A 25485-nucleotide genomic window follows, 5' to 3' on the forward strand; every position below is an offset into this window, starting at 1 on the left:
CTAAAATTAGAGCATCTCCAAGAGACTTCTAGACTAGTAGTATAAATAATGAGAGACACTCTTTAATAGAAAATTATTAATAAACAATTAATTAAAAAACATAGTAATGAAATCGGGATCAATGTGGCTTTATTGCACTAATTAGTTCTGAACTTTTGCTGTTATATTTAGATTTGACAATCCACAAGGCTATGGTGCACCTTTCATCGTCATAATTAAACTACAATAACAAAGAAAAATACAAATAAATAAAAAAAAATGTTTTGTTGTACAACTAAAGCTCAAATATTATACATAACTATTTACCATAACATCAATCCATTTGTTCTCATCACAAGCACTCATCATAAACAATATTACGAAGATTCCGCAGTCGAGCGTGTTTGGCTGTCTTGGAACATTCCCCTGCACGCATAATGTTGAATGAACCAAAGCTGAAACCAGTCTTTGTCGATTTGATTTGGTCGTCCAATACAAAGTCTAGAGTGCGCAACTACATTTAAGTCATGTTTTGGGGCATTAAAATTTTAAAAATCAAATAAAAATAATTTGAAACAACTAACGTAATAAAATATATAGTAAAACTTACTATATCGATAATCTTATTTTTATACATGATTGGATCGTCATTTTTAGCATTTGAATCCCAAACTTGTACGGTTTTATTTGTTATCCTAACCCGGCACAAAATGTAGTGTTTGTTTTCTAGAACAGGAATAAAAATCTGAAGTTGTAATGGACGTTAGATTAAATATAATACATATTTGAAAAAATTTCAGCTTAACTAAAATTAAATACACACCTCATTGCATTTGTCGAGTTCGCCCATATATTCATCATAGTAGTTGCTTTTTTTCTACACTTGTCCTAAATTTCCAGGATGTGAAGGCATTTGATCTTTCTACATTTTTTTATTTTTTTTTAAATGACATGTACTGATTATGACATACGTAAAAAGTGTTACAATAAAAATATATGTATAAAAACTCACCAATAGTCTAGCAGGAAAATACAAATTAATTTTACCATTGTTTCCTTTATCTGACCTCTCATTGGCAGTCAATAATGTGGAAACCACTGTAACAAACTGCATGGATGGAAAAAAAAAGGATGAACATGGTATTTTTGTATGGAATTTTCCAGGTATTTTTAGGAGATTTAACTAATTACATGGGTTTCCAACCACTCTTTAGGTCCAAGATAACGGAAGTCGGACCGTGTTAGATAAGTAAAACCATTATCAAATAAAACTTCACTGGAGGGAAAAAATAAGGGAGTTCAAATCGCATATAAAAAATAACTATTTGGAAAAGAAATGTGAGCTTAGAAAACAAAAGATACCTTTGATTAGCACCCGAGAAAATGTACTTTAGAACTGCTTTATCAAGAGGTGTAATATGTTTTACCAGTTTAAAATCTCCAAACAACGGGACTTTAACATTACTTTTTGTAGAAAGCAGTCCTTTTTCATCTTCGAAGACTTGTTTTGTAGAAGTAACTGATGTATGTGATGCTGTTCCACAAAATGCCACAGTTTGATTCTGTATTTTGGCTGATTTAAAAGTAATTTTCCCCTCCTTCTCATGCGACAATTCTTGTTTTTGTTTCTTCAAGCCTTTCACTTCTACTCTAATGCCTCTTCTGTTATGAAGCTCAATCTCCAAGATGTTTAATTATTTATTCAACTCGCTCACCTCTTCAATGCTTACTTTGTTTTGAAGCTCGGTCTTCAAGTCCTTTAATTGTTGCTGAAACTCTTCCACATGGTCGTCAACTTTTCTTTTGCTAAGAAGTTCGATCTGTAAGTTTTGTAATTGTACTTGTAATCTCAACTGTTTAACTTCTTCTTCAATTTTTGTGTTGTTATTACGAAGTTCGTACGCCAATATCAATGCTTTTGTATTCAACTCATTCATAGCTGCTTCATTGTTTCTTATGTTACGAAGGTCGTTTTGCAAGTCATGTACCTGTTTCCTCAACAAATTCATTTCTCTTTCATTCATCATAAGAAGATGTGAAAACCCATCCATATTGGATTTGACAATATTATATGAATAAAGATGAAACAGAAAGGAAGGAAGTAGAAGTGGAGTGGTTGTGGTTGTGGTAAATGACTGGTATTTATTTAAGTTGCAAATAGTTATCCATTTTCATATGCACAATTTCCTAAGTATAATCTTTTAGAGTGACTGTTGGTTTTCTTTTTTCCTATGGACGCGAAATAAATGTTTTCATATTCGCTGTTGTTATTATAAATTTTTTTATGATGGTATCTTGGTTCAACTGTTAAATTGTTTATCCCTTTTATAACTGGATAATATGGTATTATTTTATAAGTTATAGTTTGTAGGACAACATTGAATCAATTGTCATAATTTCTTGTAATTAATAATGAAAAAAAGGACTACACTGTATTAAAACTAACAAAAAAGAAAAAAAAGGACTACATCTCCAAAACAAGGAAATAAAGGGAAACTGAATACTCATATTTCTATTGAATGATATGAGGGATCAAAGAAACTGATTATATCTATGTGAAAATATATGCGTTCATTTTCATCGTTTGTGTGAGTCAATCTTATCACCAACTTCATACCCTTGCGCAGATTGCGTCTATTGACACAATCCAGCCAATATTTCTCGAACCGTACCATGTCCATCTTTCCTGACGACTTCTTTATTCGAGGAACGTAATCCACGGTGTCTAAAGGTTTACGTTTCTCAAACACGCCAAATATCAGAATGGCTACCCTTTTACTTCTCACATGCTGGAGGCATTCATTCACAAATGCCATAGGAATCGTCTGCATAAACATAATAAGATTATCCTTCTTGTTTGAATGAATTATAATGGTGGTTTATAGCCAAAATATAGGATGAGCTAAACTTACGAGCTTGTACTTCCAATCCTGGTTCAGAAGCTATTTCTCGAATGTTGGATGACAAGGACGAGGTTGGAACCAGGACAGTTGCACGCGTTCAGTTTTTTGAAAAACTTCAACGAAGAAGAAAATATGTTAGCAATTGAATGATAACATTTTAATTAGTTACAAAGAATTAAACTAGAAAAAACCTCTTCCATCAGCCAATGCTCTAAGTCGAACAGGTTTCTGGTGTTCATCTTCAGAATCTACCATTAGGTTGCTGGCCATGATTATTGTGAGAGAATGATCTTTTTTTTATCTTAATGCAGGGGAATTGTGAGAGAATGAATGGATCATCTTAAGGACTACTAGTATTTATAGCTGTAGTCTTCTTCAATTTAATCACACCCTTTCATCTACTCATTGCATTTGGACTGTTTTAGTCAATTACAATTTAATTATTGCTTGACTGTATTTAATGAACCATACACATCACGAAGAATATTCCACAAATTAACACAAATTTATTTCATTCCAATTAAGCCACTACAAATAAATGACAATACAACTATAAACAATCCTACATCAGCAAAATCCCACAATTAACCCAAACAAGAAAATAACAGTGTATTTCTTCCATAAGTAGTTTTCCTTCCTCATTGCAATATTAGCTTTGTCATCCACATAACAGACATCACATCTCTTGTTCTTCTTGTTCAGTAGCCCCCAAATAACATTTCGATAATGATCACTCAACTTGCCATCAAACCAGTCAAAATATCCACACTCTATCTCATTCCCCTGAAAATAAAATAAAATCTTGTGAAAAGAATTTTTGTATTGCATACTACATAACATGAACTTCAATTTGCATTACCCTCAACAATAACTTACCCCGTACTTAACACAACCATAGAATCTTCTCCCTGGGTTGGGTCTGCTCCATGAAGCTCTTATTATTGCCTTCTCACCGCAGTAACATTTTCTTACGTCCATGTGTCAATCAACAATTTGATTTTGTGCAGAGATAACAACAAAATCCTCGATAACGCAGAATAAGAGGTCTGGGGGAGACTGATGACAATTTAGGGTTCATACAAGATCATAGATACATGATGTGAGTGATATATATAGAGATTGTACATAATATTACCGTTACTGTAATTTGAAAAAAATATAAAAAATAAAGGCTGTAAAATAATAAATTTATTGCTCAAGTTTTACAGTTGGGATTAGTAAGAAGTCAAAAAAGAAATGGGGAATACAAAACGTTTACTGCACAGTAATGAATTCAAAGGCACCACAATTAATGCCTTGAATCCCAAAAAACACACTCAAAAACGGTTTACAATTTCCTAAGTACTAGTGGTATTGGAAGTGACTCTTGAGTTTCTATTTATCTTTTCAATGAATAAATCGTTTTTCTACAGGCATTTTTTAAATTTTTATTCCATTGAAATTAGGGTAAATAATTATAAAGTCTCTGTGTTTTTACGTAATACACTAGTTAGTCCCTGTCTTTTTAGAAATGATAATATAGTCCATCGGTTTTTGTTTTTATCAACTCTTTAAGTGAATGGTCAAATTATACTAAAAAAGTAAAATACCCAAATTACCCTTTGATACATGAAGCATTCACCCGGACATCGTTTTATTCCCATTGTTATCGTAGCTCCCAAAAAATCCGGACAGTAAGGATTCCTTCTGAATCAATGTGACCGATTTCCATAAAAGTCCTACGTATCTTTGAGGTAATAAATTACAACACAAGACATTAAAAAAAGAAAAAATCGAACTAATCAATGTGACCGATTTCCATATATAAAAACGTTTAATGCACAGTTTTGAATTCAAAATCGAATAATAAAATATAAAATTAGATCGTTTCGATATAACGGAAAAAATTATATATTTAAAAATATGTAGCTCCCGCGGATCGAACCTGGTTCAGGTCATAAAGACCACTCCATACCTTACTGCTAAACTACAACCATCTCCTATTGTTCCTCTCAATCGTATATTTTAAGAGGGCAACGAAATACTTCCTTTCCACACATAGAGTGCGGATTGCCCCTCCTCAATCCGATTTGTATCTTACTCATTCCCCCTTTTTCTTGTTTTTTCTTCCCAACACATGCATTTATTGCACCTAATAAATTACTTTCTTTATTCCTTTTTCATAAAATTTGATGCATGTTGGGATCTACAATTGTCCTAAAGCTTTTCAAAAGGAATGAAAATAATTTTTCCATCCAAATTACCATTTGTGTGATTTTTTTTTTTAAAATGAAAAAAATCTATTTTTTTTAGGATTAAAAAAAATCTATTTTGTTGATAATTATATTCTTACATCACTACTAAATCATGTTTTAGCAAAAGCATACTAGTATTCTATTTTCAGCTGTAAATAAATAGTCAAAATATAAAAACATAGTGAGGTTTTATTTCAAATAATGCTAAGCGTATGAAGCATTCTAATATTTTTCATTTTATAAGATGTATGTGGTTCATTGGTTATTTGGAAAATTAAGACATAGGAAGGATATAAATTACAAATGCCAAAAAATTCTACAGTCGATTGTTCAGTTCCCATTGTTATCGTAGCTCCCAAAAAATCGGGACAGTAAGGATTCCTTCTGAATCAATGTGACCGATTTCCATAAAAGTCCTACGTGTCTTTGAGCTAATAAATTACAACACAAGACATTGCTTGTGTACGAAGCAACTCAACTATGATACATGAAGCATTCACCCGGACATCGTTTTATTCCAGCTAAGAATCGTAGCTCCCAAAAAATCGGACAGTAAGGATTCCTTCTGAATCAATGTGACCTATTTCCATAAAATTCCTACGTATCTTTGAGGCAATAAATTACAACACAAGACATTTCTTGTGTACGAAGCAACTCAACTTTGATACATGAAGCATTCACCCGGACATCGTTTTATTCCCATTGTTATCGTAGCTCCCAAAAAATCCGGACAGTAAGAATTCCTTCTGAATCAATGTGACCGATTTCCATAAAAGTCCTACGTATTTTTGGGGTAATAAATTACAACACAAGACATTAAAAAAAGAAAAAAAAATAATTCGAATTTCCAAATATAAAAACGTTTAATGCACAGTTTTGAATTCAAAATCGAATAATAAAATATAAAAGTAGATCGTTTCGATATAACGAGAAAATTTTTATATCTAAAAATATGTAGCTCCCGCGGATCAAACCTGGTCCAGGTCATAAAGACCACTCCATACCTTACCGCTGAACTACAACCATCTCCTGTTGTTCCTCTCAATCGTATGTTTTAAGAGGGCAACGAAATACTTCCTTTCCACACATAGAGTGCGGATTGCCCCTCCTCAATCTGATTTGTATCTTCCTCATTCCCCCCTTTTCTTGCTTTTTTTCCCAACACATGCATTTATTGCACCTAATAAATTACTTTCTTTATTCCCTTTTCATAAAATTTGATGCATGTTGGGATCTACAATTGTCCTAAAGCTTTTCAAAAGGAATGAAAATAATTTTTCCATCCAAATTACCATTTGTGTGATTTTTTTTTAAAATGAAAAAAATCTATTTTTTTTAGGATTAAAAAAAATCTATTTTGTTGATAATTATATTCTTACATCACTACTAAATCATGTTTTAGCAAAAGCATACTAGTATTCTATTTTTAGCTGTAAATAAATAGTCAAAATATAAAAACATAGTGAGGTTTTATTTCAAATAATGCTAAGCGTATGAAGCATTCTAATATTTTTCATTTTATAAGATGTATGTGGTTCATTTGTTATTTGGAAAATTAAAACATAGGAAGGATATAAATTACACATGCCAAAAAATTCTACAGTCGATTGTTCAGTTCCCATTGTTATCATAGCTCCCAAAAAATCGGGACAATAAGGATTCCTTCTAAATCAATGTGACCGATTTCCATAAAAGTCCTACGTGTCTTTGATGTAATAAATTACAACACAATACATTGCTTGTGTACGAAGCAACTCAACTATGATACATGAAGCATTCACCCGGACATCGTTTTATTCCAGCTAAGAATCGTAGCTCCCAAAGATCCGGATAGTAAGGATTCCTTTTGAATCAATGTGACCTATTTCCATAAAAGTCCTACGTGTCTTTGAGGTAATAAATTACAACACAAGACATTGCTTGTGTACGAAGCAACTCAACTTTGATACATGAAGCATTCACCCGGACATCGTTTTATTCCCATCGTTATCGTAGCTCCCAAAAAATCCGGACAGTAAGGATTCCTTCTGAATCAATGTGACCGATTTTCATAAAAGTCCTACGTATCTTTGAGGTAATAAATTACAACACAAGACATTACTTGTGTACGAAGCAACTCAACTTTGATACATGAAGCATTCACTCGGACATCATTTTATTCTCATTGTTATCGTAGCTCCCAAAAAATCCGGACAGTAAGGATTCCTTCTGAATCAATGTGACCGATTTTCATAAAAGTCCTACGTATCTTTGAGGTAATAAATTACAACACAAGACATTAAAAAAAGAAAAAAAATAATTCGAATTTCCAAATATAAAAACGTTTAATGCATAGTTTTGAATTCAAAATCGAATAATAAAATATAAAAGTAGATCGTTTCGATATAACGGGAAAAATTATATATCTAAAAATATGTAGCTCCCGCGGATCAAACCTGGTCCAGGTCATAAAGACCACTCCATACCTTACCGCTAAACTACAACCATCTCTTGTTGTTCCTCTCAATCGTATTTTTTAAGTAAGAAACGCAAAAAATGTTTATTTCTAGCAATAATTTTCAACTTTGAGACAGGTAGCACAATTAAAAAATTGAATCTCAATAAATCACAAAAAGGCTAACAATGTCCTAATTACTATTGGTATTCGAACATTTCTGAATTGAAGATAAAAAATACTTATTAATCCTCCAATTTTATATGCAACTATCAATAAATAAAGGAAAAAAATAAAATAAAACAAACCTTTTTCATGCTTTGGTTTAATAGTTGTTCAATTTTCTAGGTGGTTTATCTATAATGATATTTTGGCTTCCAATGCAGGGATTCATTTGGGATAGAATTTGTAAAGGTTTTTATTTTTCTATAAATAGTATTCATTGTTCAAAATACAGTTGTATTTTTTCTCCCTAACGATAAAGATGAGAATCATTAACATAACCTCTTCAAATGATCAAACTACAATCGAGAAATCCATAGACAACGATAGTTTTTCTCCATTTCTTTTCAAAGATGAAGAGGTTACATCACCGGAAACGAAGCTAAAGACGGATAAGAAGGATAATGAAGTAGCGAGCACTTATCTGGGAAAGAGAAAGGTGGATGATTTCAGTGAAGATAATTCCGATTGTCCATCGAAGAAGCTTTTTTTCGACAACTATGTGGATTCTGAAGCGTATAAGCGATATTCTGGTTTTAAGTATCATGCAACCGTTAGAATGGCGGAGAAAATGCTACACAATGATGATGATACGAAGAGCATTGTGAACACAATGCGTGCTCTTGCTCAATCAGTATATCTGATGCAAATTTCAATGGTAAACTACTTTAATTCCCAGAAGACCAAATTGGAAGATCGTGAAAAAATGCTAGAGGATGGGAATAAGAAGGTGGTTGATGATGATCAGTTGGGCAAGTTAAACAATGATGAAAATATAATTTTGGGTGATGAGGAAGAGTGGGACAAGCTCATGCAGGGATTTCAATCAAGTAAGTGAAGGAATTGATGATGAAGTAACATAACATCCCCTGCTGATAGATTACACATTTTTCTTTAGATCGTTTGTACTTTTGTTTTTTTAGGATCGTTTGTACTTTTTTAAATCTTAACTTATATTACAATTTGAAGTTTTTGCATTCGAATTCGTTTTCTTATGCATATTGTTCTTATCTTTTAAAATATATATTCAATTGTGTGCCAATGTGTGAAATAAATAAAATACAGGGATTGAATGTCTAAACGCGTATCTATTTTGCGTTTAGACATTTAAGGACTCGAGAACATTCCCCCCTTTCAGAACGTTTGTTTTCCCGCTACAAACCCTAAACTCTTCAAAATTTATGCAAAATTCAGCCTTCAATTTTTGATCATTATGTCCTTCTTTCCTTCTTGTTAGTTCTCCCTCATTATTCTCCTTCAACGAATTTACAGTACAACTCGTTAATCTTACAAATGGTGAGCAAGAGACCACGACGTAACAGTGGAACATGATGCAATAAGAAGATGAAAGTTAAACGCGATGTGAAAGCTGGGTATCTAAAGTTTAATACGGCTAAACTTGATAGCATGCCAACTCTAAAAGGTATGTATGTTGATTTGGAATCTCTAAAGAAGATTAATTTTGATGTTTCTGACTGGATTGATGCATTGCAACTGAGGAAGTTATTGACTGTCAAAGAACCTACTTATGATAAGTTGGTTAGGGAGTTTTATAAGAACATAAGACGAAATAGGAATTCTACTGAGTTGCATTCAAGTGTTAGGGATGTGAAAATTAAAGTTGATTGTACATTGCTAGGAACATTGTTTGGTTTGAAAGATGATGCCAATAGTTTTTGTGTAAAAAACCCGTCTGACAAGGCTATTGAGTGGGATGGGTACGATGATAGCTCTTTCAAAGCAAGTATTTTAGAGAAAGATGCTAAACGGTTTTGTGGGGGAAATTTGACAGCTTCTGCCAAATTTAAGCATATAGTAATTAAAAAAAACTTGTTGCCTAAACATAGTAGCCGGTATAACTGTAGCATTGCTGAGAGGATAGTTATGTGGCATTTGTTCAACAAGGAGCCTATGAATTTTGCACAACAAATAATTTACAACATCTTGAATGGGCATAGGGCAGGAAAAAAAGAACGAAAGAAAGATGTCCATCTCCCACATGGTAATTTGCTAACTGTGATTTTTAAGCACTTCATAGTTCCTATGACAGTGAACGACAAAGTGTCCCAGAGCATGCATACTATCAATGCAAGATACTGGCTACGTTTAGCCAACTTGATCGAAAGAAGAGGATGGATTTTGATGAAATTTGTCAATGTAGGAACTGATGTAGTGCTTTGTGACAAAAACACATTGTTAAATGATGTAGAAAATGAGGAATATGATGGGAGAGATGAGGATATGGACGATCATTTTGTTGGATCTGATGCCGATGATGGTGTTGGTGACGTTGGAGGATCTGACCAGCCATCAGATGATGGTGTTGGTGACGTTGGAGGATCTGACCAGCCATCAGATGATGGTCATAATTATCAACACGATGTGGAAAAGGAATTGCCTTATGAGAATGACCAAGTAGAGAAAGAGACCCGGTTAGAGCAGGTGGTTGAGGAATGCAGAGTATGTGAGGAGTCGCCTTCATCCACTCATTCAATCAAGAAACTGCTTATAACGGATTTGAATGGACTGCTTTTCGGTTCTACAACCCATCTTCTGCGGCCACACTCCATACCATTTTTAAAATTATGCTTTGAACATTTTGACGTTGCAATTTGGTCGTCAAAAATGAGGTGTGATGATCGAATTATTCCATGCATTTTATCTTTTTATGCATAGTATCCATTCATTCATCTGATTTTTTGTTTGTTCAACTTTTTTTCAAGGCACAATATCGATAAAGTACTCGGAGCTTTCAAACCAGTCGGAGATATCCACATAAAACTCAAGTTTATTTGGGTTAGACATCATTCATTCTGATTATTATCGTTTATTTTCAGGATCATTTCTTTTCACAACCGTTGCATAGAATGTTTTTTACTTTGCAGGATCAGACGAAATGCATAGTAACGAATGTCAACACTAACCCACACTAAAAAAAACCAATAATGTTTAAGGACTTGCGAGCTGTTTGGGCAGAATATCCAGAATATAATGCCTCAAATACGGTGTTAATTGATGATAGTCCCTATAAAGCATTCCTGAATTCTGTAAGTTATCTATCATAGTACAGTTAACTGGCATTGTTGACGATTTAAATTTTTCTTTCTGAATCAATGTGCAGGAATACAATTTCCTATTTCCATAGACATATACGGGAAAGGAACCAGATGACAATTTCCTAGGTGAAGTTTGTGTCAATTAGATTTGTAATAATCTTCAGTATACAACCAAAATGTAATTAATCAACTGATGTAACACGAAAATTCGCAGATACATACGAACCTTTTGTAAGATACCTGAAGGCACTTGCGATTGTTGATGACGTTGCTGCGTTCATTCAAGAGAATCTCTTTGGAGAAAGTGTAATTTCACAGGAACGCAGAATGTATAGACAATGCATGGTTTCCTGTGCGCTTGGTAACTTGATTCGTCAAACAAATTGACAATCGTATAGTTACAATATGCATCATTTACGAGTCCTACAGTTAGACACGGGTTAGCCAAGCAAAGGGGTTTTTTCGGTTCCACTCTTATGTATATATACTTGGTTCTATTCATTATTAAGATAACACATATTATTGCTCTTAAATCTTATATACTAAATTATTATGGTCTTAGCAAAGTTGAAGTAATTTGGATTAGTGACTTTAATTAGAGACCTTATAATAATCCTATTACAAGCCCTACACGGGTAGTATTGTCTCAACCTAACATCTTCTAATCACCAGCTTATTTTTTTTACTTACCCTATTTTTTTTCTTTTGCTTTAATTCACTAATACTTCCTTTCAAAGATATTGTTGTTGACGAGTGTTGATGTTTGCACAATTTCAAAGATATATGTTACCCATATCTGTTGATTTTGTCCTCCTATTTTGAAAAACACATTTTAAGGTCCCTAACTTTTGTCAATATAGGAGGACTAAAAAGTGTGTTAGGTAAAAAACTAGCGGACTAATAAATTACTTACCCTATTTTAATTGAATTTATTTAATAATTTGTTGATTAATAAACAAAAAATACAAATCCGATTAAACCCCGATCAGTCAGCGACTAATCCCCTATTAATCAGCGACTAATCCCCAATTAATCCTTGAGGGCCCCGTCCGCTTGACTAGCGCCTATCGTTTTTTACGACCGTGGCTTGAGGTACATAAATAGAAAAGACGTTTTTTTAATTTAGAAACATATATGTGACGTTTCATTTTCCCGTTTAATTTTAATTTATTTATATTAGTGGACAGAGATGCCTCGATTCTTTAAACCCCGATTAGTCTCCGACTAATCCTCGATTAGTTTCGGACTAATCCCCCATTAGTCTACAAGTAATCCCCTTGTAATCCTTGAGGTACCTAAATGGCATAACAAAATGTTTTATTTTCCCGTTTAATTTTAAGTTATCATATTAGGTGGACATAAATGCAGTGGATTGTGTAAATCCATTGATTGACCCCTCTAACATGCAGGACTCGCGTTGAAAAATGAACGAAATTATGATTGTACATCGAAAATACCCCTATCTGTTCTTTCATTGATTCTAGTGGATTTAGAAGATCTTGAGGGAGTCATTACAAATTTTGTTAATGGACCTTTGATATTCGAAAGGTTTCTTGTAACTAGAGTCATCCATTATAATTTTAGAGCACATCACTGAATTTCCTTTATAATCCACAAAATCACTCTCTGTTCGAATACGTTCTCTCTGTTTCAAACGAAGTAGAAAAAGTTTTTCATCCCAAAGCATTCCTGGTAATAATTCCTTATCCATATATTTTTTAATTTGTGTTTTTACTCTTTGCAATATATTTTATATTGAATCCTCATGAAATGTTATGTTTCAACCCGCAAAATAGATCTCCTGCCATGCCTGCTGTTAGGGTTCCGCTTGACAGATTTTTAACTCAAACACTAGAAACACTTGAGTTACCAAATTTCCTTTCACGTTCTACTGTCAGAAACAGAAATTTCATAACAGCTGTCAATTTCATGTACAAGAGAGTAGTGGACACTGATCTTGCATGCTATCATACCGTTGTAAGTGATCTTTCAGCATACGAACCTGAAGCCCTCTTTGATGCTTGTAAGAAAGCAATGGAATTTCTTAAGTTAGATTACCAATTGATCTTTGAAGACTACAGCCACATTGAACTGGAGAGGTTGGATAGCGTTAATGATTCATTCTTTGCAATGCAAATGTATGAAGAAAGGATAGATTTGGAAGCGAATTTTTTTTATCAAAGTTTGTAATTAGGAAAAACAAAGTTGTCCTTAGTCTGGTCGACCAAATCCACAGTGCTTCAAAGGATTTAATTGAATAGATATGTACTGGGCCGTTTTTCCCTTTTCCTTGTTTTTTCTATTTACTAATAGGTTGTTTGGTGTATGTGTTTACTATTTTTACCATTAATATAAATCATCTTCTTTTCTTGTTCTCTTTATGTTCACTTTATTCCTTAGATTAATATTTGACCTTTTGGTTTGTTTTATAGCCGTTTTTTTAGATGAATACCGTTGTTAGATTCAGTAAATCGGATATATTGAAGGAGGCAGTTCAACAACTGTCTTTGAGAGAGCCAGTAAACAATCATGCTATCGTGAATACTGAGGATTTTGATTTTCCACATAAGCACATATGTGGAACAACCCTCTTCTTCGATGTATACCCAACTCAGATTAGATTCACCGGTGAAAGCTGTATTTCACAGAGCGTAGCAATAGAGAAGGCTGCTATAGAATGTCTGAAATATCTTCGTTTTCATAAGGGAGTTGAGATTATGGACTACAATTATACTGAATATGAGCATAAGAAGAGTAACTTAGCTCATTTGATAAGAGGATTAGAAGGATCAAGTACGGACCATAGGGCAGTATGCAATGCAAAGAAAACTGAAATCAGAGCATGTTTTAGTAGGGCTTTTACCGAACTTGATCGCATTACGGAAATATTGTATGAGTAGAAGTACAATTAAGCAAATTCTCATGTTAGTTTTTAACTTTTAACTTCATTCTCCGGTTTGTGTTTGAACAATTTCAAATTAATTTATGGCAAATTACTTTATAGTTTTTACTTTGTTCATAGTAGCCTTGCTAACAAATGAAATCTGGATTACTCTTGCCCAAGATGAATACCTTTCACAGTTTCAAATTCACAGTTCATCTGGCTTACTCTTGCCCAAGATGCATATCCTTCACATGATTTCTTAATGAATTTGAATGATTCGTATTGTTTTTCATAAGATTTCTACTTAAGTTCATAAGTGTGGCTGAAATTTGTATACCCATTATAGGACGCGCGTGGAAAATCGATCCAAAAGCGTTCATGGTAATCATTCCTTATCCAATTGTTTTTTATTTTGTGTTTTTACTCTTTGCAAATTATATATTTACTACTGAATCCTCATACAATGTTATGTTTGAACCCCAAAATAAATCTCCAGCCATGTCTACTGTTAGAGTTCCTCTTGACAGATTTTTAACGCAAACCCTAGATACACTTCAATTACCAGATTTCGTTTCAAGAACCTCAATCGAAAACCAAAATTTCATAGTGACTGTCTCTTTCATGTACAAAATAATAGAAAATGACCTTGCATGCTATCATACTGTCGTTAGTGAGCCATCAGCATCTGAACCTGAAGCCCGATGGGATGCTTGCAAGAAAGCAATGCACTTTCTTAAGGGCAAACACCAATTGATCTTTAAAGACTACAGCCACAAAGAAATAGAGAAGATTAAATCCTATGGCGATGCTGTTTTTGCAATGCAAGTGTCTGAAGATAGGCGAGATTATGAAGTGGATAAAAAATTAAATAGGGTTGTACTTAAGGGAAACAAAAATGTCCTTGGTCTAGTAGACCGAATCCACATTGCTTTAATGGATTCACATGAATAGATATTTACTAGGGCGTTTTTGCCTTTTCCTTGTTTTTTCTGACAATATAGTAAGTTGTTGTTTGATGTATGTGTTTACTATATAAATCATATTTTCTTGTTCTCCTTATGTTTACCTTATTTCTTATATTAATATTCGACCTTTTTTTTGGTTTTATAACCGATTTCTTAGATGAATACCATTACATTCAAAAATTCGGATATATTGAAGGAGGCAGTTCAGCAACTGTCTTTGCAAGAGCCAATACACGAATTCACTCACGAGGATACCGAGGATGAAGATTTCCCACAGAAGTTCATATGTAACACAGTTCTCTTCTTAAATGAAGCCCCATTTCAGTTTAAATACACTGGTGAAAGCTGTGTTTCTGAAAGTGTGGCAATGGAAAAGGCTGCACTAGGATGTCTGAACTTTCTCAGTTGGGAAAAAAAAGTTGAGATTATGGACTACAATTATGCTGAATTAAAGGGGAGGAAGAGACACTTATCTAATTTGATAGGAGGATTAGAACAAGGAAGTACGGACCGATGGGCAATATACGATCGAAAGAAAACTGAAATCAAAGAAAGGTACAACAGGGTTTATGCCGAATTGATCGAATTAGGGAAATAATTTCTGAATAGAAGTATATTTAAGCAAATTCTCATGTTACTTTTTAACTTTTTATTTCATTCTCCGGTTTGTGTATGAATAATAACCACTAAAATTATAATCTTTTGGTTCTGGATTTGAATATTACTATTGGATTCAATTCAGCTTTATTTCGATCTGAATCTACAATTTTTTTATAATATCATAAAGTTTAACTGCATTTTACGATTCGGTTCGCTTGACGAGTCACAATTGCATTAGAACATTTATTACATTTCATTGCATTACATTACATTGTACCAAAAGCCTACTATATATAATTCTGTGGATGAATGATTTTGTGGTAAATGCAGCAACCAACTGTCTTCTGCAGAATCTATTGATTGATTACATGAATTGAACGTGTCCTTTGCTATAGTCCAATTAATAGTCATATGAAAATGACTTATTATTTGGTAACATTGAAACAAGCTCGTAAACGATAAAAATGATTGTCCAGAATACATAAATTGAGGTTTTGGTCTCAACGGAAAACTGTCCCTCAACGAAAAACCGAATAAATTACCAATATCATTCTTCCTTGAATATTTTTCTATAGTCCAATTAATAGTCAAATGGAAACGTATTCTTCTTTGGTTACATTAAAACTTATCCCTGGACGATAAAAACGATTGTCCAGAATACATAAATTGAGGTTTTGGTCTCAACGGAAAAGTGTCCCTCAACGAAAAACCGAAAAAATTACCAATATCATTCTTCCTTGAATATTTTTCTATAGTCCAATTAATAGTCAAATGGAAACGTATTCTTCTTTGGTTACATTAAAACTTGTCCCTGGACGATAAAAACGATTGTCCAGAATACATAAATTGAGTTTTTGGAATCAACGGAAAAGTGTCCCTCAACGAAAAAATTAAAAAAAATTTCCAAACATATCAGAATTTTTTTCGCAGTGGCCGGAAAATTATATCGCGGTGGCCGGAATCTGGAAACTTGTTGCCGCAATCTGGAACCTAGCACCGGAATCTGGAAACCTTACATCCCATTTTCTGGAAAAATGGCGAATTGTAAAGGTAAAGGAGAGAAAGTCCAAGAATTAATTGAAGAGAGAGAAATATGATTTGCATTTATTGAGGGGCTATATTTTTTTGGTTCCATGGGATGGGTTGAAACCATTGAGGACTTTTCCATATATATATATATATATATATATTGCCTCTGTTTGACTATTGTGTAAACACTAAATCTATAATATCATCAAAAGCTCTGTCCAAATAAAAGACTGCTATAAGCGCAATATTTGAAATCAGAACCACGCTTAGTAGATAGTACCTATTGCTGATCTGAACTTGCTTCTGATATTAAATATTGCCTCTATATTCTGTAAACAAAAACACGCCAAGTGAGAATGATTTCAAAAAGGTTAAAATTAACCAATAGTTCCATTAACCCTCCCTTTAGAACTAATATCACCTCACAAGGGACCAACAAGTGGTATTAGAGCCTAAAAGCTCTTATTAAAAAGATAACACTATCTTGAGCTTAAAATCCCTAAATGGTTGTTAATAGCACAAGAAACCTCCCTGGTAACGAGACTACTCAAATCCTTCTAGAGGGTCTACGATTACTAGACCCCCTCTGTTCTTTAGATCTAAATATACATTCTAAAAGATGAGAATGAAGAATTTCATCCAAACTCAAAGCATGAGTGCCTGGTTAGTAATAACCAAAGGTTCTTATGTTCCTACTAAGATGGTAGAAGGGGCTCAAGTCATTAAGACTAGGGATAAATGGTATGATGATGATTTAAAGAAGCTACAAACTAACACTTCAGTTATAAATATGCTTCACTATGCTTTATATGCTGCAGAATACAACAAGATCTCAAGTTGTGAGACAACCCAATAGATTTAGAACAAGCTGGAGGTAACTTATGAAGGAACCTTCAAAGTAAATGAGTCCAATGTGAACCAAAATATGAGACTCTATAAGTTGTTTGAAATTAAGGACAAAGAAGGCATCTCTAATATGAATGCCAGATTCACCAAGATCATAAACGAGCTCAAAAGACTGAGGAAAGTCTTCTTAAAGAGGAGCAAGTTAAGAAAATCCTTAGAAGCCTTCCAAAAGGTTGGCAGGACAAGAAGACGGCTATTGAGGAAGCTCAAAACTTAACAACATACAAATATGACGAGCTGATTGGGTCTCTTCTGACACATGAAATCTCAATGAAAAACTTGGAGACTAAAAAGAAGTCAGAAGATAAGAAACAAAAGTCAATAGTGCTAAAAGCTTATTTCTCAAAAGAAAGCACTACCGATGATGAAGAGATGGCAATGTTCACCCGCAAGATGAAGCGGATGTTCAGAAAGAATGATCAATATAAGAAGTCATCCAAACAATCTGACAGACCCAAAAGGGAGCAAAGCGATAGTAAGTCCATAAAGGAACCCTCCAAGCCTATCACATGCTTTGAATGTCATTAGCTGGGGCACATTAAATCCAATTGCCCAACTTTGAAAAAGGAGAATAAGTGTGGCAAGAAGGCCATGGTAGCAACATGGAGTGACAGTGATGAATGATCATCCTCTAAACACGAAGCTGTTGAAACATCCAATATATGTTTCATGGCTGTGGAGACAAAAGAGCAAGCAGCTGTTGAAAAGGTTGAAGCCTTCAATGCCTCTGATGAATGCTGAGGTAATTTCCCTTTATGTCTTTCAAAATGAAATGATAAATGCCTTATGTGATGTGTATGCACTTGTAAAGAAGTGTAATAAAAAAAATTAGGGCACTAGGAAGGAGATGTGATAAAATTGAAGATGTAAAACTCGGAGACATCCGACATATTATTCAAGACAATACTAGGCAATATGAAAACCTTTGAAAATCATGCATAGGTTTTTCATTGAAGTCCAGAAGGAATAAAAAAACCTTCGAAAGGACATCCAATTCACAATATTTAGCTTAGTCAGGGTGAAGTTGATCGTGAATAAATAGAGAAATATTGCACATAAAAGTTGGGTCGCTTTTATCGACCTCTTCAATAAGAGAGTGAAAGTATTCCCGATCCTCATACCCATCACCATACCGGACATTGTCATTAGTGTCGGAATAACCAATGACAAGTGTCTTCCAAAATGTGTGTATCCTGGAAATACTGATTGGGATACGTGATCTTACCGCTCAACTAATCTCGCATACACAAGGGATCTGATAAGAGGTTCTCAACATGTGACCACAACGTTCATCCACTCATGACTCAAACTTTTCATACGCAAGTATTCATAACTGTTCAACTTCAAACAGTAGTGGGACACTTTGCACGCCAGGTAGTTCAATGGAAATCCGGCGTGCAATATAGGTTTACAGTGTCTTGAAGCCTCAAGATTATACCTGGTACGAAGAAAAATGTAGTAACAGTCAAAATATATATTAAAAATGCAAATTAAATAACAACAATAAAAAATAGAATAAACGTATACCTGATTGTGGTTAATTGCAATTCAATTTCTTTGTGAACCTTCGTCCAAACCATATCGAGGGCTCCAGTGGAGGAATTCAACCATTGTTTTAATTGTGTGTGTTCACTTTCCACTCTATATGTAGTTGTGTTGCCAAAATGTAGGACATTCTTTGTCCATGCAACAATGAACTTCTCCTTGTGGATTAAGCACGTATCCTCAACATAAGCTACCACATGACATAGCCTTCTCATTGAATCCTTCATCTTCGCCATATAGAACTCAAATTCATCTACTGTTGGGGATTTTATTATTTTTTTCCATCTTCCATTCTTGAATTGCATGGAAAATCCCTCATCTACCCATGAGTCTGTAGACTTTATCTTCTACATCCTTATTTATATACCAAGTACATAACAAGTGTGCAGAATCTGGAAAAACCTCTCTAATAGGCCTCATCAACCCCAACTCTCTATGAGTCAAAATAGTCATCGGGTTCACATCAAACTCGATCAAATTTCCTAACCTCTCCATGACCCAATGATAGCTCGACTCAGTCTCATAATCGCATAAGTTATCTTAAAGTTGTTGTTACATGGAGTCATCCCAACAATTTCAAAAAATAGCATTATATACTTGTTAGTTTTGTAGGTTGAATCCATGCCAATATGCCAGTAGTATGTCCGCAATAATTCCACAAAAATGGGATGTGCCATAAATACATGCGTCAACACACCGGTTTCCAAATCAGCAAGCGTAGAATGAACATAATTGTTCTCGATGGCAAGATGGAAAAATTGACTAACCACATCTATGTTGGTCCCTTGGAATGTGAGAATTAGTTCCTAGGGGTTAAGGAACTATTTAAAAAAATTCTCTTAGAAGGCTTACTTGTATTAATCTTGACTTAAGATTTTTCTCTTAAATTCTTCAGCACAGTGATATTGAGTGAGGTCAGAGGCAGCTTTAGTTAATCAAAGACTAAGGCTGCTTCTAACGTTGAGTCAGGAGATAGCACTAGACAGTCTATTCCTAAGCTCAGCACCGAATCACACAACTCAATATATATCAGTTAAGCATTTTACTAGGCACAATACAAAGCAAGCAGATAAGGAGTTAAGGTTTAGAGAATGTTACTCAACAGTTTTATCCTGGTTCGGCCTCTTGCCTACATCTAGTCCTCGGAATCCTTCTGAGCTTTAATCCACCACTGAGCTCTTTAAGGTAGAGCACAAACCTTTTACAATAGTCAGCGAGTATACAGAGTACCTTCCTCTATATCTTATACTTAACATTATTCTACCACTAAGTGTTAAAACCGAGAAACTCAGTATCTTCTAACAATCTTTAGAATTGATAAAAGTTTTTGTTCTAAATACACATAACACTTTGAATGATCTAAAATCTAATCTTTTACACAGAATGAGAATGGGTGTAAGATTTCTTTGCTTTGCTTTGGCACATAACTTCAAGTAGGAATTTGGTCAGCATTTCGACTTGGTGAAGACCTGCCTCGAATGAAGCAAATGAAAGGCCTATTTATAGTGACACTTGAGCCTTCAGTGATTTCGAATTTTGAAATAACCATTGGAGGGAAACGGCTCTGCTGTCCCTTTCATTCCTCAGTGCTTAGTGTCTTCGGCCAATAAGAACATTGCCTTTTTTGTGTTGATCAGTGCTCAGATGCTTTTGGTCAGTAAGTGTTAGGTTGTCTCTCCATTTATGGCAAAGTCTCCTCGACAGCTTTCTGTTGTGTCTGAACTTTTCCTTAATTGGATTAGCTTTGTCTCCAAGTTGGTTGAGTCAACTTCCGCGTTGTCTGTTGAACTTAGCAGCTTCGTTGTGAAGGAGATATCTAGTCTTCTGGATCCTTCTTCTTGCTGGGTTGAGTTGTTCCAACAGGCCTTGATCCGATTTGATTTTGTCTTGGGCCTTGACCTTGCTTAATGGACTTTGGGCTTTGGTCTTAAAATCTTTCAACACTTGTGAATTAAATACTCAAACATTTGAATAAACACATTAGTAACAATTAAATCAAAGCATGTAAATTTAATGTGTTGGAGTATTTTATCTTAGGGTTTTAATAATTTTGTCAAATCAAAATCATTGTGGAAATGTGTTTCAACAAACTCCCCCATTTTGATGTTGGCAAAAATATTAAATTGGGAACTCAGCATGAAGCTCCCCCATGATTGTTGACCTTACTTTTGCTTCTGAGTTCTCTTCCATAAGGGTTGGCCTACTGACTTAGCTTTGCTTTAAACAGTTTAAGGTTTAACTAGCGAAGCTGAGTTCAAGGTTAGAAGCAGGTCAGTTTTAAGAACATGTTCATTTCACTCAGTTGTGATACTTGTTGGAATTATTCTATTAATCAAGAGTGTTCAGATATCAGAGTTGAAGGTGATATTGAGTTATCAAGGTTACTAAGTTAGAAATGCTCAGTGGTTTATACTTGAATGAGTTTTATGTTCTTGGATTGAGTTATTTGTTCAATATCTTTTAAGTGTTAGACAGTATAAGCAAGTCAAGATAAGTTGGACATAGGCAATAAAATTGAGAGACTTAATCAAATGAAAGCATGATATAGTCAACACACGATAGAAGAAAGATACGTTATTATATAATCAACACAGCACATAAGCAACTCAGCAGATATATACTTAACAAAAAGAAACTAGAAGATCTAAGAAGCTAGTTAGGTTATCTATGGAGTCTATCTACTTCTTGATGTTGTATTGGGCATTTTTGGATTTTTGTTGACATTGATGTTGTTGTTGTTGTTGTTGCTGCTGTGTTTGTTTTTGCGATCTAGGGCCAGCGGAAGAGAAGTGAGTTTGTTGTTGAGTTCCTTGCTTAGTGGAACGGCTCCTTTGTTCTTCCTTGGCTTTTCCCTTTTCTTTCTCCCCCTTTTTGCCAGCATCAGTACTAGGTTGGGAAGAGGAAGGGAGAGACTGACCAGTAGCAGCAGTAGTGCGAGAAAGTTTGGAGGAAAACATCTTGAGTTCACTCGCACTAGCTGAGAGATCGTTAAAAACTGACAGGCCATTTTCCATCTGAGATGCAGGCACACCACCAGTTGCACTCAGGTTATTGAGGATAAATTGGAGTGCTTTTGTGTGCCAAGTGATGCTCGTAAAATATATAGCAATTAATAGGATAAGTGTATCCTATCGCAACAAGTAATATTATGCTAAGCATGAGATCGAACCACAAAGACTATTTGTTATAATTAGTAAATCTACCTAGGCTGGTCTAACTATTTAGAGGGTTGAATAAAGATTTGGGTTTTCGATAATTAACTAAATGAATTAAAGGTGATAACATAACAAAATAAAGCGAACAATTAACAGGGAAGAAGGTGAATTAACGGATGGCACAATCTAGGATGAGAAATCCTTTGATTAAATCCTAAGTATGGGTTTAGGGAGTTCGGATTTATGCTTTACCAGTGATTGACGGTAATTACCCTAATAAGAAAGACAAATGTGTACAAGATTTATCTAACTTATTCATATGCATTCGGGTGACGGCTTGATTAGGCATATACCCTAGGTCATGCAAAGCATTAAGTTCTTTGGCAACTAAGGCTAAAGCCGTAGCCCAGCCATGAAGCCGAACTCCTAGTGGTCTCTAGCGAGGTCAGGTTTACACAGGTTCAGCATAGATAATTCCATGGTCAGGTTCTTATCTATCTATAATCCTATCTTTATCAGGTTTATAGGCATTAGGCACATTTATATATACAAAGCAGGATAGTTGATCGTCATCGAGTCTCATTCTAGCAATAATCCTATTCCTGACAACTTCAAGGCATTAAGCATGCATAAACTGATCAATCAAAGGCCCTATATCCCTAATCATACATATTCATACAATCAATTTCATCCCCATCCCAGATTGGATGGGGATCAGTTCATAGACAACCCAATCATAACAATAGGGAGTAAAGGAATAATGGAAAACATCTTCAATTGAATATAAAGGTAAAAGATAAAAGGGAAAGAGAGAAATCTAGAACCCGTTTGTCGATTCTGATTTATAAAATAGAAGATCAGCTTCTCCCATCAATTGTTCTTCAATAAAAGAAATAAAAACTGAAATAAATCTAATCTAGAAAGCAGGAAAATAAAACTAAACTAATTGTCTACATTGCGAAAAAGGAAGGAATGAAGAAAAAGATGGAATTAACTCCCTATTTATAGAGTTAGGGAGAAACCCTAATGCAACAAGGGTGAAAAAGACATTTACATAATGTTTTATTAGGCTCCAGAGCCCATATCCGCGAATTTCAACAAAGGGGAAGGCGATGGTGCGCCTTCCCCCGCCTCGTCTCGTCGAGACAGGGCACGTCTCGTCGAGACAAGTCCCATTTGGGGAACTGTGGCTCCGGTTTTTATTATTTTGAGTTCCTGGGCTTTCGAAAGATGCTCTAATGGTCCCTGACGAATCCCAAAAGTGCTCCGATGGTCCTTGAATAGTCCGGTAATGCTCCAATGGGCTTTGGTCTGGTTCAGAAATGCTCGAATAGTCCCTGAAAATCCTTGAAAACACTGAAAATGCCATAAATAAAGGAAAATACTGAATTTAACTAAAAACTATCAAATTAACATCTAAATTAACTAAAGACTAAACTAAAACAATCTAAATTAATCCTAAAAACACTATAAAATAGGGAGCTATCACCAAGACATCACGTTAGTAAGCTTGGTGATGCATTGCTGATGAAGGCTCAGCACCGCGCTGTCTTGAGTTTGACGCTGCTAGGTCAGTTGTTTGACATGCCCATATGATTCCTTTGTATAGTGAAAGATGGCAGAGGTCTTCTTTTGTTCAGTCTCCATCGCCGTATGATTTATGTTGAGAAGCCTAATGGCCTCAGCAACCTGCTCGATTGTGCATTCGGATGAAGATGTGATAGAATGCTGAGCTTTAGAGAGCTCATCGGTCATCTGCTGGAAATGTTTAATCACTTCAGCAGACGTGGCAGCAGTTGTGTTGGCAGCTGAGATAGCCACAATTTTTCCTTCAAGAGTATCAATATGCTGGATCATCATTAGTTGTAACGCTTCCATTCTATTAGTGAGCACCTTGTATTGGTGCTGAGATACTAAGGCAGTAAGTGCATTCAGCAGCCCTTTAATACTGTTGAGCTCATTTAATAACTGCATGACTTCGTTTAGTTGAGTTGGCTCAGCAGAAGGTGTGGCGGAGTCAGTGGCATGAGACTTAGCCATGTCATCGACTAAAGCAAAAGCGGCTTTGATAAGCTTTTGCCTAGACTCAGTGGCATTGAGGAAGGAAGGGGTAGGTGGTTCTGAGGCATGAGGATCATTTCCCAGAGAAGTCTCAACGGCCATTTCCTTATCTGTTTCAATAGATGGTTTCTTAGTTGAAGGGGCCAGGACAGGAGTTTCAGAGTCAATATTTGCTTGCTCAATATTTGACGTGTTGGGAGGAGGGCAATGGACTCGGTGTTTGCGTGCTCAAGATTGGAAGATTGGGGAGCAGTAGTTGATTCAATCACTTGCTCAGTTGTGGAGGTGTTGGGAGCAGCGATGTTGGATGTTTGGGGGCCCAATTTGGGTTCAGATAAGGCTTGTTCCTGAGGTTCAGAAACAGAGGCTTGCTTTTGCTGAGCTGAGGGCTCAGTAAGTGGAGTGTTTGTTGTGAAAAAGGGAAATGTGATTTCGATATTTTTAGGGTTAATAGTGGTTATGTCAGCGGGCGTGTCCTCATCAATAAAATGAACTTTAGGGTTTTTACTCATCTTTTTATACCTCTTTTCTTGGCTTGACCGATGATGTTTGTGATGTTTTGAAGAGGAAGATGAGATAGGTGCTGATGATTAAGGAGGAGGAGATTGGTTAGCTTGCTGAGCAGGTTGCTCCTTAGTTTGAATTGGTGCATCCTACTGTTTAGTAGATAATGGAATGGTAAAGACGGCGTGAGCTTCTTGACCCGGAGCAGATATGGAGACAGGAGTGACCTCAGTAGCCATCCCTTGTGTCTTTAGGAAGTGTGCATTCACAGGTACAGCAACAGCAGCGACTGAGGTGTTAATCCCTTGACCCTTATAGTCAATTTCTTCTTAAAAGGATGCTCATCCTCAGTAGTTTCATCAGTAGCAGCTCTCTTTTGTGGAGTCTCAGCAGCCGTGGGTTCAGAGTCGTTTTTGGTGACTCTGACCTTTTTAGTGACGTCCTTGGGGGACTTGACCTCAGGAGACTTAGGTTCACCAGCTTTGCATTTCTTCCCCTTACTAGGCTTGGCAGCTTCAGTGCCCTCAGTAGCCTCAGCTTTCTTGCCCTTAGGCACTTGCGGTCTGCTGTGTATCAAGGTCTGGAGACACTCATCGGTGATCTCCGTTCCAACCTCACGGTCTTCTTTCTTAAGGTTTATCTTGTGGTCCTCAAGAATGGCTATGATTAGTGAGCCCAGTCTGAGCTTCCCAGAACTTCGTTGAAACGCACCGATCAAGAAGACCGGCATGTTCAGTGCTTTCTTCTCTAGCATATGCTATATGAAACACTGCTCAAAGTTTGAAGCAGATGTTGTTGAGTTAAACTTGGGAAAGAGAAAGTTGATCAGCATGTAGTGGGCTTGTCATTGAGCTTGTGAAAGGGAAGTTGTTGAGACTTCACCAGTAAAGCCCTTAGGCTTATGGTATTCTTTGTCGTAGTCGACGTCTTTCTCATCTCCAGCCTTTCAGAGCTCAGTGTCCTCAGCTTTCACCTTCAACAGATCAGCCAAGTACGTTGGGGTAATGG

The sequence above is a fragment of the Euphorbia lathyris genome, chromosome 8 (assembly GCF_963576675.1).
Source record: "Euphorbia lathyris chromosome 8, ddEupLath1.1, whole genome shotgun sequence".
Lineage (NCBI taxonomy): Eukaryota > Viridiplantae > Streptophyta > Magnoliopsida > Malpighiales > Euphorbiaceae > Euphorbia > Euphorbia lathyris.